Source organism: Chamaea fasciata, unplaced genomic scaffold, assembly GCF_029207755.1.
Source record: "Chamaea fasciata isolate MVZ Bird 193981 ecotype frontalis unplaced genomic scaffold, bChaFas1.0.hap1 SCAF_6, whole genome shotgun sequence".
NCBI classification, from domain to species: Eukaryota; Metazoa; Chordata; class Aves; order Passeriformes; family Sylviidae; genus Chamaea; species Chamaea fasciata.
In genome coordinates, this window is record NW_027094091.1 from 61096802 (window position 1) to 61117853 (window position 21052).

Genomic DNA, 21052 nt, shown 5'->3' on the forward strand with positions numbered 1-21052 from the left:
CCAGGAACTGGAACACAGAGGTTATCTAACCCACGCTGGGTAACTCTCACTTTTCTGAGGGCCACCCAAGAGTCTCTAGCAGCCCACACATTGACACATGGCATGACTCATAAACATTTAAATCGTTTAACCTAACTACAGACAAAGTGAAGTCAATCGCTGTGACCGGCCCCTGAGCTTTGGTTGCCCATTCTTGTCTACGTATACCACCCCCCCCTCCATTAGCCTGTTCCTCCTGCATGTTCTTTTTTCTTTTTTTGGGACTTGAGGGTTTTTGTTTGGATTCATGTATTGTTCCTGCACACATAAATACATGCATGAAGGTCTGAACACATTTAGTTGCAGCGAGAAAAAATCCTATAGTTCCAACTTTCACACAGCTGTCTTTTTTTTTTTCCCACCATTTACTTAACAGCTCCACCACAAGGTAACCCTCACCACAGAAAGTCCTCCCCACACTCTACATATTACTAAGAGAAGACGTGAAGATGTCTTGCCATTGTCACCAGTTCCCTGTGGAGGCACAAAGGGCAGCGGGGCACAACGTCCACCACAGTTTGCTCACACCTGCACAGTAGAAATAAGCAATAAGACAGATGCTTTTAATGTGTCAAGCTATTGGTCTCAACACTGGGCTTCAACAATTCACTATCGTTAGGCAAAATACCAGAATGAAATTACCTCTCTGAAGAGTTTTTTCGTTAAAAATATATCCATACAGATATTTTCCTGTGTTACAAAAAAAACATTCAGGATACAATAAATTTAAGTTTCCTAGGACAAAACAAAACAAAACAAAACAAAACCTAAAAACCAGAACAACTCCACTCTATTGTGTGAGTCAGGAAAATACCTTTGAAAATACTATTAACTGACCACTCACTGGTGCAGAAGGGATTAAGGGTGGCTGCTTCTGACATAATTACAAAAGTGGGGTTGGAGAAACGGAAATAAAGAGACCAAGCTTCTGCAGAAGTGACAGGAGCTATAGAGTATAATTAGGATACGTGCCCTTGAAACAATGTATGTAATGGAAAATAGAGCCTTCTCAAATGCTTCTTTTCCCTATCAAGGGATGCTGCTTCCTCGAGCTCAACACCAATTCTCTCCACATTCATCTCAGGTGATTACAGTGTCCTCCCGAGATGCTTTACTGGCTGGGCCAAGGTGCCACAAAATGCATTCCACACTGGAATCAGGCCTCAGCTAAACACTGTAATGGCCTGACACAGTGCATCAGATTGGCATCAGACAATTTAAACAAATCATTTTTGGCACCAGTTTCCCAGAATAGCTGCCCCAGTCTTAACTGGTGGACATGCTTCTCTGTGACAGGTAAGGCCAGAAGTGGGTATGGTCTAAATTTAAGGTCGACTGGATGGGAGCAGATGTTTACAGCACAAAATTAGCTACAAAGGTCAAAATGAGCCAACTAAACTAATTTCAGCTAAGCACTTGGAACCCCTCTTTGTGCCTCTAAAGCATTTGGTGTTGGTCCTCCTTAGCACAAAAATAATTTCATTTCAAATGCAAATTCAGCATGCAATTCGTAGCCCAGGAGATGAAAACTAGACTGTACCTCTGTCATTGATTTTCATGGGGGCACATTTGTCCCAGAGCCTGCTGCATGCATGGCTGAATGTAGCAACTCCTGAATTGCCACAGTTTGCAATCCAGCACAGTAAAGCAATCTGAAATTGGTGACGGTTTAATGCAGCGGGTTGCAAACTGTGATGGTTTAAGAGCTGCTACACACCCCCTTCAGCCCTGCCTGCCTTACAGAGGTCATATTGCTCTGAATCACATTAAATTAAGGCCACTAAAATATAATCCTAGTGAGCAAGCATCTTCATGTTTTAAGGCATAAAGCAACAAAACAATCTCTGAACAAATTCTTCCGCCCAAGTCGGTGCTAAAGCCAGAACTAAAGGATTTCTCAACATCACCTTCAGCCAGTTTTGCATGATTCCAGTCTGATGCAAAGTTGCACTCTCCAGTGGAACAGTGAAGGTGCCAGGCTCTCCACGGAACAGCCACTGCCGTTCTCTCCAGGTATGTACCCACTGTACATGAAATCCAAGAGTGTCTTCGTTCCAAAGTTATTTTTCAAGCTTGAGGATGCAATATAACAAACTCTCTTTTTGCAGCTCTCATTTGTCTGCCATGCAATTCTCCACTGTACTGAACTTCCCAGCTAGTTTTAACAAAATCCAAAAATTTGCAATGCCTTCATTGCTCTTATTCAGTTGGAAAAATTACTGATGAAGGTTGACCTGGACTTTACCCCAGATAAAAGAAATAATAATCTTGGATTTTGTATTCATCTCCATCAAGAGGCCTTCAAAGCCATTACATTTTCCACATTCTTATTATGCCAACGTTTGAGAAAGGCTTTTAAAAGATTTAAGAAAGCTAAACATACTCCTATAACTCTTCTTTTACCCCATTTCCTTCCACTACCTCTTCACTGCCATACCATGAAGAAGTGTACATTTTAACCTCAGGATTTCTTTAACTTTGTTATACAGGTGAGCACATGTAACAGAACTAAACTGAGATGGAGAATTAACTATGACCAGGCATGGCCTGACCCATACAGAGATGATGCAATCACAAAACATAATTGGAGACAAAATCCGGTAATTGCGAGCAGGCAGTGATATCACAGGGCAGGGCACGGCTGTTGGACAAGCCCACTTGATTCATTTTTTTCACAAGGGGGGTTGTAAGTGAAAGAAACAGTGAATCAGCACAACAGATGCACCGGAAGAATACTTAAAAGACAGACTGATTAACAGTAAGTGACCTAAGGACTTGTACTGATCACTTGCTTGTACATTGTACAAACAAGAACAAAATCCAAGAGTTATCTGACCAAAATGCATTCTTTTCAATTTTGAAATCCCGGTTTATATGAAGTAGAGGACAAGAGCAAATTCAGAAAAAATGGTTCTTCAAGTAAATAATGCTTTTCATTACCCATACATTTCTAAATCAAGATCTAAGATAGGATAAAACAAATCTTAGCAGATATGCATTGAGCAGCAACAACACAGGCACTAACACAGGAGAAATGGGCACACAAATGCATGCACATGAATACACAAACTTGAAGGGTTCAAGCCTTTACACTCATCATCACTAGAAAAAGGATGTCCTGATAGAAAGCCCACAAAAATGAAACAGCAAGATGCACATACATCTCACTAGCAGTAAATTAGATGTACAAAACTGGACTGTTAAGTACTTACTTTGGTAAAGGGAATGAACTTAGTGAATAACTTCAAGCATCCAAGTGTTAGAGAAACAGGACTGTCTCACTGTACATGAAACGATTTTATCTGTACCTTCAATACTGCATCATTAGTGAAAAATATTTTACGCCTTATTTGTTGACACACATATCAAGAGAACAACCTCAGCACACAATAACACTACTGCCATTTTTGAAACTGCTTTGTCTGCTGTCAAGGGCTGAATGTCCTGTAAAATGCTAGCAAATAAAAATACCCTAAAATGCACTAATACAATTTTGAATAAATTTATCATGGGTGTTTTATTGTTCTAATGATATAAAACACTGCATAAAATGCTAAAGGTGCCATAAACCAAATGCTTACTATGAAAAAGAAAACAATCTTAATTCTAAATTGCCATCTGAAGGTAATGCCATGAACTGCTCAAGTCTTATTTAATTTTAAAAATTGCCACTTCCTGTATTCAGTAATTCTTCCAGAGCAAATGATTTCATGCTCAATTTTCCCTGCAGAGATACATAAGGCATGTATGAAGGATTCAATTATGAATGATTCTAGTACAACAGAGCACTAAACAGAATTTAAACTTGTTTCAGGATGCAAGCAAACAGAAACCAATCCCTCCCCCAAATGAGTACTTTCCCCATTTACATAACATGAATGCACATCCATCGTTTATAACATTTCATAGGTTTACCTGAAAACCATGACACATTTCCAGCTGACTTCTGTGAAAAATTCCACACTGTCAGTTCACTTTGCTACAACCATAAAATTGAATCAGACTGTGACAGATGGTGTCCAGCCTGTCTGAAGATATTATCTACTGTATAAATATTGATGATTTCAGTAAGTTGGGCTCCAAATATACATTTTGAAACAATGCAGATTCCTATCTTGATCTAACAGTAAAAGCTTTGGCTATGTTACCATGAAAATAATAAGTTCCCCAATGTAGGATTTCGAAGATATGGGCCAAATAATTCTCTTGGCTAAAAATATGTTGTATTCAAAGTTGCACAGACTTACTGAAATGGGAAAAGCATGCATTAGTAGATTTAGTGAACTACATGGATTTCAGCACCCTGCTGAGAGATGGCTCAACCTCCTCTGCTACTGAAAACTCTGGTTCCTGCGTTACTTTAAAAGCTTTTAATATACTGCCCTTTCATATAAAATCTTTCTTGGTACATTACTTGCTTGGGAATTGTTTAATTTCTCAAATTTAATTCTCATATAAGAGTTGGGACAACTCATCGATTTTTTTTCTCAAGCTCACCAGATGATGCTTTCACTCACCTAGTCCTGGTTACACATTTCTTGCACATAAGCAAGTCTCTACTCCCCCAATGAAACCAAACAGTTCCAACTAAGACTATACACTAAGATTATAGAATGTCAGAATTAGCAGCACATGATAATTTTTTAAAGCAATTGGGCTGACTGTCTCTGTGCATTTGGTTCCCTCCAAGAATTTCTTCCAAATACGTGATTTTAAAGGTGTTCTTGTTCTCCTTCGGGAGCAGAATGATCACACAATGGAAAAAGCACTTTTTGGATGTTATATTTTATCTCAGCCCTGACCCAAGAAAAAGGTCAGAAAGGTTTCACTAAACTAGGGAGTTGTAAAGGCTGCAGTTCATAGAGACAGAAACTAGCCCCGAGGACTCCAGCATTGCCAGTGAGTTAAAAAGAAGTAGAACAGCTAAACTTTAATTTGATTTGTAGAAAATTCATTCACAGCAAAACACATTGAGATAAGGTACGGCAACTATCCAGTGGAACATACATGAGATGCATGTTCTCAAAGCATGTAAAAATTCCCTTCACCACACCTGCTTTCTGAGGCACTTTCCTGAGGCACTAGATGCCTCAGGAATGCTGGTGATGCTCTCAAACGCTGGACAAAGGCAGGAGGGTGTCTATTACATGTGATGATGTTGCACAAGCATCTGCATGAACCCTTCCCAGCTGAGGCAACACTGCCCAAGGGAGCCTTGGCTGCTTCACCTCAGCAGGAGCAGCTGACCCTGCATCTCTTTGTGTCACACAGGCTGGCATGGGGCCTGAGAAACCACCTGGAAAACCACATTTCCTCTTTCTTCCACAGCTCCTCCTGTAATCCAAGGTCCCTATCAAAATGGGGACAAACGCAATTTAATGTCACACTCAGATACTGTTTGCCAAGAGAAATCTGAAGATAAACAGAATAAGACCCTTGGGGGCTGCTTCCATGGCGTGCTCAGATGCTGCTATCACACAGCATTAGGCAGGTCTGTCAAAGCAACACCTTTAAACACCATATTTCAATATTGATTCTGGAACAAAGCAGCAGCTAAGTGAGGACAATGTACAAACTGGCTGTTCTTGACAGCTCCATAATTGCCCAGAGGTGCAGAATAGAGATGTGAAAAGAGTGTAATTCCAAGGCAGCGTATTTCAATTTTAGAATTGAAGTAATAGCTCAGATATAACAGAGCGATTAATGTTTTCCAGGCATTCTCATTCCACTTAGGCATTGTTTGTGCTTCTAGCCCTTCCCCTTCTCTACTGGCTCAGTATTTTTCATTCCATCCTGCCATATTGCAAAGAATGTCTCAGAAACAGAAGGAAGAAAAAACAAAACCCAAACCCTCCAAAAATTTACACTCATGAAAATCCTGCTAAGGCCGGAGAAACATAAGGATCCTAATCTGCTACTTCACTGAAAAAATAGATAGATGGTGTGATCAATGTCTGTCTTCATACACTAGAATAAATTTTCTGATCTAGATAGTCATGTAATCTTGTAAATCAGGATAAATCTACAGCCCACAACTGGAATATCAACCTAGGCAAAGCTGGAAAATTAAAAAAAAAACAACATACCACCATGTTCTGAAAGTTATGCCAAAAGCACCTGGCAGGCCTCAGTCTAATACTGCATTATTTCTGCTGACAGGAAAGTCAAGACCAGAACCTGCCTCAAAGTTTAAAGGCTTAGACAACCACTTCTGTTGACCGAGAATAGTTTGCAGAGGCCTATTCCCAAGGATTATTCTTATAAATAATCTAATAATATCACTGAAGAGGGACTGCAATATCCTAGTCTGTTTCTACAGCAGGGAAGATGTGAAATATTCCAGGGCAAAATTATTGTTCCTATTTATTAAGTCAAAAGGAAGTTAAGAAAGTTCAGAAATTCAGGACTGATAACTACTGAAATAGACCACTGACTGCTAAAAATAAAAAATACAAAACCAAAATCAGCATCTGCAGAAAATTCTATGATCTGCCTTCAAGAGAGAAAGAGAGGCTCGAAATCAGAGTTGAGCAACTGGCCATTTTGGAGAAGGAAATAACACTGGGTGTCTGTATTTGAATCCTAAGAATTAACACACTGTGGGGATGGATTTATCTAGAGTGATTTTTATTGAGGGCCGCTACAAACTCCTGCAACAGCCTGTGTTTATTTTACTTGAGCTGAAATCCAGGACAAAACCCAGAGAACACTTCTGACTGACACCTACCTGGCAGGTCTCTCTCATGTGTTTTCCCCTCTGTGATTTGTCTTATTTGCCCTGGACTCAAGCAAAACAAACACAATATGGAAGTCATACACTTCGAATCCAAACAACCCTCTTGGGTGAGCTGGATTTTTTGCATCTTATGGAGCACATTTCTGTCATCTCATCATGAGCACTTGATGATATTCTAGACACCATTTGGAGTCCGAGACAATCTACACAGCCTTGGACATCAAGGAGAACTACATCCCTCCTGAACCAGCATCCAGATAACAGACAAAATTCCCTGTGGCATTTCACATTCCACTGGTATTTGTGTTTATGCACCTGATTTGGGCTCCTCATGTCCTTGGATATCAACTCCACACCAGCCAGCTGCCTGTTATCAGTTCCAAGTCAAGCTGCAATTTATGACACACTCCAACTTACCTTCCATTGTTATCACAGAGAGATGAAGCAAGATAACAACCTGGCTTGTTAACTATGGCATGGAAAACACCCATGAAACATCTTTTGTTTCCTCTTCTTCTGATCTCAAATTCTAGGTGTAATCTTGACATGGATTCCTTTCAAGCACAGCACTTTTCCTCCCGAAACAAAGCACTAGGTGCCCCAATGAATCCTTGTCAATCAGTGAAGCTCTTCCATCTGCACGCACTGTCATTTAGAGTTATTACCAAGACATTAAACCATCCAGTGGGTGACAGCTGACATACTTCCTGTAAAGTGGCTTTGGGATGAAAGACATTATAGGCATTAAAAACCAATAATTTTAATACTGTAATATAACAATTGTTAATAACTTCACTTCTGAACTGGTTGCACCTTCACATAAAGAACGTCATTCACATTTTTTTCACAAATGGCAAGATTCACAGGAAAGGAATGTTCTAATTTTTTTTTTAATTAATTCCTGAAATCAAGCAAAGTACTTGAAACTCCTACAAACTAATAGAATTAATCAGAACTTAGTGAGAAAGCTGCTTGAAGGAAACAAAACCAAAGATGACAGCAGCCAAAAGATATCTACCCTGGACATCAGTGATCACTGCACAGATTCAATAAATTAAGTTTACACAAACAGAAATTATAGAGTGCTTGTCTATCTTTGTTCCAACGGACTTTTGTTAAATAAATTTTAATAATTTCCAATTGTAAGCATATTTATTAACCTCAGCACAGAAATAGCTGTGCTGTCTTTTGAGTGCTTCTGTAGGTAAAATCTTAATGTTTGTTAAAAAAGTTCAAAGCTGCTCCACTTTTGCATCTGGTCAGCCTTTTTTTTTCCCTTCAGGATAGAAATGTATTTTGCCTAAATCTTCAAACCAATAGTTCTCAAAGAGTGTCATAACCTGCATTGTTGCACTGCTTCCTGAAGAGGTGCTCTCATTAACACAGAAAATTCTTGGAGATGAGATGAGGAGTTCAAAGGTTTTGTGCTAAAAAAGCGTGAAAAATAAAAGCAAGTTACCATTACTACCAGCAGTAATGGTAACATGCAAATTGATGCCAGAAGTAAGTAAATCTTAATTTTTAGTGGTTACCCAGCAAAAGTTTATAATAATTGTGGTGGAATTTTTTTCAGTTGGCATTGAAATGATTGGGAAAGAAGACATGGGAAAAAAACCCAGTTCTTCAAATGTTAACTGAAAAAAAAAGCATTGCCAATCCATGAAGTTCCTATTAAAGTCATGACATTTCACTACACTTTCCCCCTTAGACAAGCAACAAGGAAGAGGAACAAATTCCAAAGTAATTTTAGCTTTTTTCCCATCACAGGGAAAAAAAAAAAAAAAGGAATCACAGAACAGATGGACAAAATGCTATATAACGAAACCTTCACGCTGGGGACTGTACTCAATATGTGCCATAAATAGCCACCTCAAAACTGCCCCAGATCACTTCAGCAAACCCAACATCTACTACAGAGCCTCTTTTAAAATGACTGGGCTCAGTGAGAAGAAACCTGCATGCCTAGGAGTGGCCCAGTGACACATCTGCCTTTCAGGCCTCTGGCTCCCTTGGATGGAATCCAAATCTCAGAGTTGCGATCCAACGCTTCCCGCACAACGTCTGGGGAGGAATAGGCACTCAAGCCAAGCTTATCTAAAGCTGCAGGCATGAAGGATGACAACTAGCTAGTTATCTCAGAGGAAACATTTTCCACTGCACTTGATCCAAATTCCTTTCTCCGTCCAGAACATGGACAGTCCAGGTCTCCTCTCACAATCCTGGGTGCCTGCAGCTGTTCTTTGAATGGACAGAGAAGAATCCCTCTTTATTTTTGAAGTGCAGCTGGAAGAAGTTGCAGAACTTTTTACTAATAACTCAGTGGCATAACCACTTCCCCAGGCAGTGACGGGCTTGGATTCACTGCACAGAAGTGAATGCAAAACCCCAAAGTCAGAAACAGAAAGCACTGGGAAAATAACTCAGAATCACACAGAATCACTAGGTTGGAAGAGACCTTCAAGATCATCGATTCCAACCGATGTCTTAATACCTCAGCTAAACCGTGGCACTGAATGTCACATCCAATCTTCATTTGAACACATCCAGGGCGGACCATTCCAGTACTTTATTACTCTTTCTGTAAAAACTTTTTCCTAATATCCAACCTGTATTTCCCTTCACACAGCTTGAGACTGTGTCCTCTCATTCTGTCAGTTGCTGCCTGAAGAAAGAGACCAACCCCTACCTGGCTACAGACACCTTCCAGGATGTTGTAGAGAGTGATAAGGTCACTTCTGAGTCTCCTTTTCTCCAGGCTAAACACCCCCAGCTCCCTCAGTCGTTCCTCACAGGGTTTGTGTTCCAAACCCACTTGTGCAGTTCTGCAAAAGGGGTAGAAGAGGATCCTTGGGTTTATTCCTATGTCTGTTTAAGCAGAGTGGAGCAGGTTTTGGAGCATCAAAAATAACTCAGACCTGTGCTGAATCTGCAAAGCCACTAAGATGGCAGGCACTGCCTTTCACATCCCTGTCTCTCTGGCTGCTTTTCCTAAATAAAGCGTTTGCAGCTGCAGTCACAAAGAGCCCAGTTTAACTGATATGAATGTTTTCAGCTCTACCCTATTTCTCAATCCCTACATTTAAGAGAGACGTAGGTGATTATCTCATCAGATACACACACAAGGGCACAGAATTGCAGGTGCCAAGATAAGGAAGTGATAAGACTTTACAGCTTTCTGTATTTAAAAACCCACAGATTGTGAAGACTTGTCCTTCTCACCACTGCTCTGAACAGCCAAGTGGAGATGAGGGATAAGCCACAGACCAGCCGCAAAATTTCAAACAAGCTATTTTCTTTTTTTTTTTTTAAAGCTCAACTCCTAACAGCAAAAAACGAATCATTTATCAAAAATATTAGTCAAATATTAGATACATGATACTGTGGGTATGGTCCAGATCATCATTTCCAATTGCTGCAGACTGGATACCATTTTCCTGGTTTTATTATGTTTTCATGAATGATACCAGGTAACAGTTATTACCAAATATTTTACTTTCTGCCCTAGAAAACAGTTACATGCTATGCCTGAGTGAAATAATACAAAACATTTTCTAAAATTATCCTTTTGTTCCCTTTCATAATGTGTTCACTTCATCTTTTCTGCTTTTTGCTTGCATCCTTCGTTTAAAACTTCATTACTTCAGAAAGAAGCAAACATTTTGAATTTAATTATTCCTGCGAGTTGAGGTTTGGTTTTTTTTCAATGTTATTAAAGAAAGATCTTTAAGTAAAATGTTTCTTGTCAATAGAGAATAAACCAACAACAGCTACAAGACTGCTCCCATCAGCCCAGTGACCCCAATATTGAAGCAGTTTGCCTAGGACAAACTAAGAGGATGATTCAGATGTTTCTGGATCTGAGAGGGTAAATCAGACTCTTGGACAACAGAACCAACAAATAGATAAAGACGAACTTTAACTCCAATGACTGGCTTGATTTAGTATTAATAAAATACTACATTTGTTTGGGTACTTTTATATCTACCCTAACACTTGTGGATCTAGATTATTCGAACTGTTAATATCCTGGGCTACAATCCGTGAAAGCAGTTTGAAAGGTCATCAGATTAGGCCCCTTCTGACATGACCAACTGAGTGAATGCCATTTTACAGTGGTGATCCTGGGCACCTGAGAGATTTCTTGTCAACAAAATCTTGTATAACTCTCCCATCCCTTCCAGAACACAGAAATGCAAAATCTCAGCAAGACTGGAACCTTGGTATCGAAAAGAAAATACTGGAGATATGGATTTGAGAAGTCCCTTTCTGTGACATTTAACATTTCTCTAGCCAGAGGGGCCGTGTTTATTCAGCAATGCTTCTTGTTTGTGTTTGCTTTTTGCCAGTAATAACTTACCACAGGAGCAGTTGATCCATTTTCACGTTCACAGAAAAGAAAACAGTTATATGCAGCCACCACACCTTCTATATGTAATTGCATCTCTTCTTGAAAAGTCAGATCTAAACAAAAATAAGCATGAATTACCTTTTGGGGTTTTTTTTCCTTAGAAAATGCATGGAAAGACATGGCTAATTTTTCCATTATAATCTATTTTTCACATATAGATCCATACATAGCAGCCCTTTATATGTAGACACCAACATCACACAAAAGGTAGCAAAAAAACCCCACCTTACTTTTATTTGATCATGTCCTACCAGTTTTATGCTCAATTTCCACAAAACCATAGAAAAACACGTTCAGAATGTAATTTTTTAACTTTCAAATTCTTCGCAGGCATGCATTTTGCAGGCAGGTAGACAGAGAGGAAATGCAACCATCCACTACAAAATCTATTTTAGCCCATTATGAGCAAGACTTTTTTCCCCACATTGCACAAGTCTCAACATGGGAAGAAGTGCTCAAGTCAGTAAAGATTACAGTGAAGTAGCTTGAAGATACAATGATTTCTATTTAAGGTTCCAAAGTATATCACAGAATTTTAAAACATTTTGGCTTGGAAGGGACATTAAAAAACCATCTAGTTCCAAACCCCCTGCCATAGGCAGGGGCATCAAGTAGGATTTCAAAGGATCAACCATCATTTTAAAGCCATATTTATATTCCAATGACCTTATATTATATACATGTGATAGAACTTTTCTGACTCCTACACAAACCAAAAGGTTTCTTTGCAGCTGAGTATGGTATAATTTGACTTCCACTTGTGGGAAGAGAGACTTCAGGTTTCTATTTTTCCCCAAGTATTCCAGAGTGGCCATGACTGCACATCAGCTTTGGGCTAGATGCCAAGAGTCACCTGGTAGCACTGAGAGATCTCCAAGACATTCCCTCCTGCATAGCACATTACACACACCACCACCACTGGTATTAAAAGGAGTTCTCCCTTGGGTCTAAGCTGGCCTACATCACTGATCTCTTTTATCCCGGCACAGCATGGAATGTGCTGCAGTTTCGCCACAAACTCTCCCACTTCTCCGCTGTCTTTCCATACATACACACACACACGCTGTACAAATAAGTGGATATACAGATAAATTAGGTAACATTGAACCACTGCTCTCATCACCTTTGTGTTCCCATCCACCACTTATTTCTTGCTATATGTGAGACCTCTAGGTCCTTGCAGACCTTCACATTGCTCTGTACCAGGCACTGAGGGAACACACAGGGAAAGGAAAAGCCTCCCACTGGATTCTCCAGTGACACTTGGGCAGGTCACAGCCCCTTGCCTGGGGCTCCAGCTATTCCCCCCACCCAGGGCACAGCCTGCAGCTCCCACTGCAGCTGCTCACCGAGCTATTGGCACTGTGGGTATTGCTCAATACGGGCAGCTCTTGAGCATGATGAAAACATCAAGACCTCTGTTTTAAAGATTTTAGCTATTTAAGAAAAAAACCCCAAAACCTCCCTTTGCATAGGGTTGCACTTCTAGAGCACATGGGGCTTCATCTTTTCATTTAGTTTTGGTTATGATCAATGGAACAGGTGCACACTGCAAGCAGCATCACACAGATTCACTGGCACCAGCACCTGTGTGTATATCAGCACAGTCCTGTAAAGAAACTGTATAATACAAGCCTATAAAATACAACACCTGCAAAGGGCCTATTTAATTAAACCCTTCCCATCCACAGGCAGAGTTGAAACAGTTCAAGATCCTAGATAAAAGGTGTCAGGGAAGACAGACCTATTATTTGTCACACAGCAAGAAAGACCAAATATAAAAGACTAACCAATAGCCTTTCCAATCCCACACTGCCAGCTGGCAGTAAATGATAAGTGAAAGTGCTGCAAAGTGCTTTTTTCCTTGCTTTTATAACAGTGCAATTTTAATATGCTGTGGATGGCACATTGCCATTTCCATTTTTTGAGTGCAAAAGCCTTGTACAGGGAACAGGGAGTACAGCCAACAGAACCAGATCCACCTAGAACTTTGAACTAAAATGCATTGTTTCATGGGTGAACAGCAAATATTTGGGCTTCAGGTTTTTTTGGTTAGTCTTCATGTTCAACACTAGGTATTTGTTTGAACAAACTGTTAAAGCAAGCTTTTAATCAATGCATTATCACCAAGAGGCTCTCATTTATCTTCAACTCTGCCCAAACCAATTTTGCCAGAGATATTCACAGCTAGCTATACACAAATTCTCCCAGGAGCAGCAGAATCCCTCACACTACAGTCTGTGGTGGGTGGAGGCACAGGACTCAGAAATCTCAACACATATGGATGACATGGGAGTCGCTGCATTCAGCCCCACTGCTTATCTGCAGGATTAGGCAGGGAAGCTCTGATGGATTTGCCCTCGCTGTATCCAACCCCATGTTCATAACCACCCTACTTCAAGGGGTCACCTCAAGGACAAAGCGTTGGGTGTTACAGACACCATAGAAAGCACTTTTGTCTTCTGTCAAGTGTGCATACAAGTAACTACTGATATGATTGTAAGTGTTCACACTTATTTACTAATGCAGATACAAGGCAAGCACACATTGTTGAAAGAGAAATCTCTTTGCTCCAACTTTATCCTGGGAAAAATAACCATCGAAAAGAGAGCTGTAGTTACAAACGTACCCAAATAGCAGGATGCAAGATTCTTGGTGAGTTTGACCTGCACATGATTATCTGTGGATTTTTTTATTTATTTATTGTATTTGTGGTGGCTCAGAGTAAGCGGTTCTTCCTTCTGCATTTAAATCGCTAACTGAGCAGGATAAAAAGGCAGATTATGTGACAGACTTCTTTCAAAACCTGGAGACTCCCAAGACCATTCTAAGAAAACTGATAAGCAGGCTGGAAACCTGACAATTCAGGGATGATAGAAGGGATTAAAAATAAACATGTCTCAGAATAAGACTAATGCTATTGCATGTTGACATTGCAGAATTACGATGGCATAAAAAAACACTGCTGCACTGCCTCTAAAATAAGACAACAGTTACATTAAAAAACCACTGCACACAGACAGAAATGTTTTAAAGAAAATACTGTTTTGAGAACATCTGCCTGTCAGTAAAACAGGCAGACCCATAAAGGTTTGATTAGGAAATCCCATCCATCTCTGGCACCTGAATTCCCCTCTAAATGACATAGCTTAACTAAACCTCCTAAAAGAACTACACTACAAATTATAACCCTAAAACTGGGGGCGTTTTAGTTTGGTTTCCACTTAAACTATCATTTATATTACCTTCAACAACTGAGAATAGAAATAATTATTCTTAAAACGATAGACATTACCAAGAAATCCCTCTAATAATTTTGAAACGTTTAAGGGAAAAGAATTTTCATATATATATATATATATATATATATAGGGTATGATTTAAAAAACGAAATGCTGTGGACTATCAGAGTCATGCTTTTAATGGGTTTTGGTGTCAAGTTCCTCAAAACACATTGTGTTATTTTAGTAAAACAAATTTTTTTTAGCATCGTTTAGAATGAATATGCAAGATATAAGAAAGCTTTTTTTTTTTTTTTTTTGAGGGAAGATTAAGCGACCATAAATCTTACTAACACAAAAAAGAAATTTCTTATGAGATAATCCTACAAAAGTCCAAGACTCATACAACTGAAATAGGACTCAAAAAAGTTTAAACCTCCTTCTGCATATGAAACAGACAGTAGTGGAATTGAAGTGCAATAGGATTATGGCAGCAATAAACAAAAAAATTCCATAAACCAGAAAACACAACAGTTTTATAAAGGAAGATAGAATTGTGCCTAAAAAGGTTCAAAACCAATATATAAATAATTTATGTTTTATATAATATGTAATGTGACTTGGTTATGGAGTACATATAGACCAAGAGTACAAAAATAAAAAGGATCTCAGAGAATGCCACCAGATAAAATTGTTAACAAATTTAACAATTAATTCTGTTATAATACTTAGTAATACCACAGTCATTATTCACTATGTGGTCAGCACCTTAAGAAAGTCAGGTTTTGTTTCGTTGTGGTTTTTTTTCCTAAAAGTCATAGCAAAAAAACCCCAATGCAAATCCCTGCTATGTCCAGGACTCGCTGAGAGCTTCTCCTGAATGCAAATGTTTTCCCAACCACAGGTCTTGTGAAGAGGGAAAATGAGAGAAAACTCTCAGGAGTATCTGACCTCACGGCAGCCGAGGGGGATAATGCTCTCCTCACGTTCCCATTAAACTCAGCTGTGGGATGCCCCGGCCTCGCCTCCCTGCTGAGACACACACACACACACACGTTTTTATAGCATCACGAGCTGCTTATTGTGGACAACCTAAAGGTTAAAAAAAAAAAAAAGGAAGAAAAAAAGTGTATTTACTATAACTCAGGCAGCACCTGCGACTTGCTGAAGCCCAAATTATATGAGTGCCCTCTCTACGGAGGGGGCTCCCCAAGAGGGGCACTCATCAAGCACCAAAACAAAGGTGCTTTCCTTTCCATCAAGGCAGAGCAGCTATGACAGCTTCGGTGCCATCGGTATTTTATTATTCTAAACCAGGTGTCCTGTCTATGCTCCACCACGCTGTGCCTGCACAGGAGCACCTGAGGTGGCAATTTTCAGCCTGCTTGGTGTTTTGGCTTTCACGTGGAACTGAAATCTAAAAAAAACAATGGTACCAAACTGATTAAATAACCTTAAAAATTCATATGGAGCATGAAGCCAGTAAGGCATTTTTTGACTCAAAAATCAGCACAGCTAGGCAATATATGATCATACAGCACGGACACAGAAGCTCTTCCCTGCTAGAGTGAGGTCTTCCCTGCCAGCAAAAAGCACCTACAAGATCTGAGACAGTGAAGAAAGTATGGACTGAAAATGTACCTTGATTTGCTGCCTTCTTCAAGATGCAGAAACCATAATGCTGTTCAAGTTCCAGAAAACACAGTGCACAATACAACCAGCGATTTTAAAATGCTTCTGGAGTCTCATCAGCATTAGCCTGCAGAAGACTGCATTATTTATTTCTAACACCGTAGCACTTCACACTCTGTTGAAGAGTAGGACTACACGGAGCTATGGACAGACACACAGTTAATTAAGGTGCAAATTAGCTCAGAGAGAATGATAGTCTATACCAATTGTGTTCCTAGAATTGTCTACAGTTGTATATTTGACACTGGAGATGCCTCGAGTGAAGCTAATGTTAAGAAAGAATTGGCAGAATATTAGTAGACAGTGACAGATGCAGACAAATTCTCCACTGTGAAGGGAAGCACAGAGGGGTTTTTTCTTAATCTGAACAGAGAAAAAGAAAAAAAATTCACACAGACTCTGCTAGTTCCATTGCTTGAAACTGAATGGCAGTGCAGCTATTCACCATGCTCTGCCAAAGAACAGAGTTGGTACACATTTATTTACACTTCTGACTAAAACCCAACTCAGAAAAAGCAAAATATCTGCATGACTATTAAGAGGCTTTGAAGGTGATACTCTTGTGCAGAGATTAATTTAAGCTTCACTTAAATTCACTGATCTCTATTTGTCCTTCAAAATTATTTTAATAGGCTAATTACATTCCAGGCACGGTACACTTGTAATGATGTGGATAATATCTCCAGAACTAAAAGGCTGCATCTGGGGTCCCGTTTTTTTTTCTCCACACAGTGACAAGAAATAAGTTAGGTTCTCCAGTTTCTGCCTAACAGGTTTCATTATACTTACATATACAGGTTACTTAAGAATTACAGCAGGCTAATACCTACAACTCAGTCCTAAATCAGACAGTGGCATCTCCTTGCAATTCCAAGCTCTCAAAAGGGAAACAGGGAGGAATTTGTTTAAGATTTGAAGAGAATGCTCCAAAAACAAAGACAAAAACTCCACCAGTAAAGAAATAGCTATTTATCAACTTATTTACATAATCTATTTTGTTAAAGTAAATGAGAAATATGTGATTACCTTTTTATTTAAACCTAAATTAGTTGAACATCAATACTTGTTTATCTGACCCCTTGGAGCACTCAATCTCTACTTTTTTTAGGTTTCTCACAATACCCATACTAGGATATCCCTCAGAGTAAAGAAATATCCCCTTACTCTGCATTTCTTAGGAGACTGGGGAGTACTGTACTAAGGTATTATATAATCAGTCACTGTAGGGGATGGGGAAACCAACTTGATATTAACAAGTAGGATAGACTGCAACTTGGTATTACCTTATAGGATAGATTGTGTCTATCATTACATGAAATTCTTTAGAAATAGGAAAAGAAAAACAGTGATTCTGACAGCACCTTTCTGGCCTTTCTCACATGGTCTCTTCAAGCTCCCTCACATTATGAAACAATCCTAGCCACTGAATTCTTCTATCACTCCTCTTTCTCTTTTCCCTGTCCACAGAGGATAATATATACACTACCATTTAGGACAGCAGAATTTTTCTTTCTGTGAAGAAGCTCTCAAAATGAGATGACTCATTTTTTCCTTCTCTTGATCATGTAAGTGAAGGGCTGAACTAGTCATTAAAAATGTGTCTGAGCTACTTGGAAAGAACCAATTCAGTTATGTTAAAAATGATCCTATTCCTATCATATAATTAGTGCTTCGAGGGAACGCAGCACCTGGATTTATGTGGCAGTAACTGGGGGAACTTTGGGCCAAAAATATCCACCCCTCAGAATATTCCTCATCTGAGAGAACACTTTTTTCTTAGGAAGGCAGAAAGTTAAAGGTAGAAAACCCTGCCTTTACAGTTACTCTCGGCTGACCCATGAGTGCATTCAGAAAGCCTTGGAAGCTGAGAAAGGATTGTGGTTTGTTGGTAACTGAGGTGCAACATAAATTGTGAACCACCTTCCCACGTGGGTGGTAGGTGAGCTGGGGATCTGGAAAATCACCAGGATGGAGAACCCAGAGCAGCTGCCTCACATTTTCAAAAGGTCCTGCTTTTCCGTGTGGTAGAAGCTGTAGAGTCACAGAACTGTGCTGCAGCACAAGATTCACCCTATTAGGGTTAAATATTGAGATCTCTTACAGTTTTCTTAGTCTAGGAGCACCATCTGCCCAGCTTTGGTTACCACCTCTCCTCAAAACAGAAGCAAGAACTACAAAACAAAAACCCAGAGGCTGGTAGAGCATGGCACTGTGGGCTGCCCCACTTCCAGTGCAGCCTATGAATGTTTCACTGCATTTTCTCTTCAAACTGCAGACCTCTTGAAAACAAATCTCAAAGGAAAGCACAGAAAGAAACACATCCTAACACAGATAGCAGTCATAACAGTAAGAAATTGCATCTGAAATTAGCATAACTGAATTGGCAAAGAATAAAAGCAGTCATCTCTTTTTGAGAGAGTTTCTTCACAGAAAATGTTAATAATGGGAAAAATTCTGAGACGGTTTAATTTTTGATGTCCTTATTTAAATAAAGCATTGGTTGTTTGCTGTGAGCCTAGACACTGATCTTATGACTGCAAGTCTATGCTTGCAGACTGTGCTTGTTGTAAGCAAAAGTATGATTTGCACCCTTTGGTGCACCAAACCAAACTGAGACTTTGGCTCATAAACTGCGGTTACAGTAGCTCAATCAAAATAATCCCATGAAGCCCAAGAAAACTTTATTTATTACAGTTGTGCGTTTGGCCCCACTTCTCCTTTGATGCCCATTAACATAAATAATTGCCTTATTTTAGAATCCATGGCAAGCAGGTTCCACCACAGAAGGGTTGGTTGTGGGCAGCAAGTTCCTGCTGAATACACACGGGTTCGTTAAATTATCCTGCACACTCATGTTGAGGTGCTCAAGATGGAAGTTTCTGAAGGAAGAAATTATCCTGCACACTCATGTTGAGGTGCTCAAGATGGAAGTTTCTGAAGGAAGCTTTACTCAACAGGATGATGCCCTGCTGGAACAAATGTAAGCAGCTGGCAATATTCTGCCACGCCCTGTAACAGGATAAAAAATTTCTGGGTTTTGTTTTAAGATTGCTATGTATTTAGTAGACAAAATATGTGTAAGATGACTTTGGAAACGACAGGACCAATGTGCCTCAGTGCCCTGAAATGAGGCTTGGTCCAATACAAAAATCACAAAATGGTTTGGGTTGGAAGAGACCTTAAGGATCATCCAGTTCCATGGGCGGGGACACCTTCCACTAGACCAGGTTGCTCAGAGCCTCATCCAACCTGTTCTTGAACATTTCCAAGGATGGGAAATCCAGAGCTTCTCTGAGTAACCTGGGCCAGTTCCTCACCACCCTCCTAACACATTTCTTTCCTGTCTCTAATCTAGACCTGCCGAATGAAGCACTCCAGGAGGGGTCTCACAAGAGTGGGGTAGAGAGGCAGAATTACTTCCCTCAATCTGCTGGTCACACGCATTTTTTGACGTGACCCAGGCTGCTGTTTCAGAAGAGAATTCAATTCCTGGCACTTCTGTTGATTTCTGTGGAAGTATCTATTGTTTTCCTTTCATAAGGACTGAGTTTTCACAATCGATGCAATGATCAACTCCAACATAACCTCAAAGCTGTTTTCTGAGATCACAATCATGTTCTAAGGAATCTTAGATGAAGATTAAAAAAGAAGTTTGCAATTTTTGTCCTGCGAACACAGTTGCAAACTTGTGTGGAACTGATTAATTCTTTATATGGGTATTAAAGTTGTATAAATCTTGAGGTCACACAGTCCTGCAGAGTTTATGGAGACAGTTAGCTCCATCTGAACTCAATTCCTTCACTGTCTGTGGTAATCTTAGAGACCTGCTAACGTGCAGGAATCTCTTTTGCAACAACCAGCAGTAGTAATTGCTTTTCGTATACTACCCACAATAATGGCTGTCATTATCCAAAGTACTTTTTAAGGTTGCAATATCTCCTTAAAATGTCATGGAAAGTACTTGAATGACATTTGATCTGAGTGATGAACCAAAGCAACCCGTCACATGCAAGAGGAAAAAGAGATTAACCCTCCAGACTCTGTTAAGCACAGTGTTGGTTAAAGAAGAAAACCCAGAACTAGAATTCCACATCCATGTTTGATTGCCCTTTTTAATATCACCTTCAGGCCTAAAATGCAGACTGCACCACAGAGAAAAACCTTTTATGCTCTGTGACCCTCCAGACAGTACACAATATGATGTAGCTGGACAGTGGTTTCTGTAACAAAGAAGTACACCAGAACGCTCATCAATTTTCAGGCAGAAAATGAACTAGAGGATTTTCCGCAGGATTACAATGCACTACTCTGAAAGGCTGCCATCCTGTGGCACTTTAGGGATGCTGTAGTAGCCCTGAGTTAACGGTTTCAACACTCTGGACTGGAAAACATGCCCCAGATAAACAAAACACTTTTTTTTTTCCCCCCTTTTCTTTTAATATATATTTAGGCAGTTTCAAGAGAAAGCTCTGATCTCTTATGAGTTAGCTGTATCATAGCACAGCTTATAAAATGGGGCTTGGTTGAAGCTTTTATTTTATTTCCATCGAAAGAGCCAATAAGCTTAACTTTCTTAACCTGAAAATATTCTATGGTACTGCTGCCATATTCAGCCATAAATCCCAGCTGCTGAATGAACACACACTCTCAAAAATAGAACAGGTAGTGGAAATTAATTTGCTAGCAGAATCGTTCTTATGTTGTCAGTAAGCAACACATGAGTTAGAAACTAGTCCTTTGTATTTTTTCCCTCTACAAATCCTAAATTAAGATGAGCTTGCAACTACTGTAAAATATAATTCCATAGCAAATAATCAAAGAGATAAAAAGCTACACTTCCACTCTTCAGAGAGCCTTTGTTGAAAAGGCTAGAAAAAAATGGGTAATTGGAAAATCTTTCCTCTGTTAGCATAGAAGTGATAAAGAAGTAACACACGGCTCTTAGACACACATGCA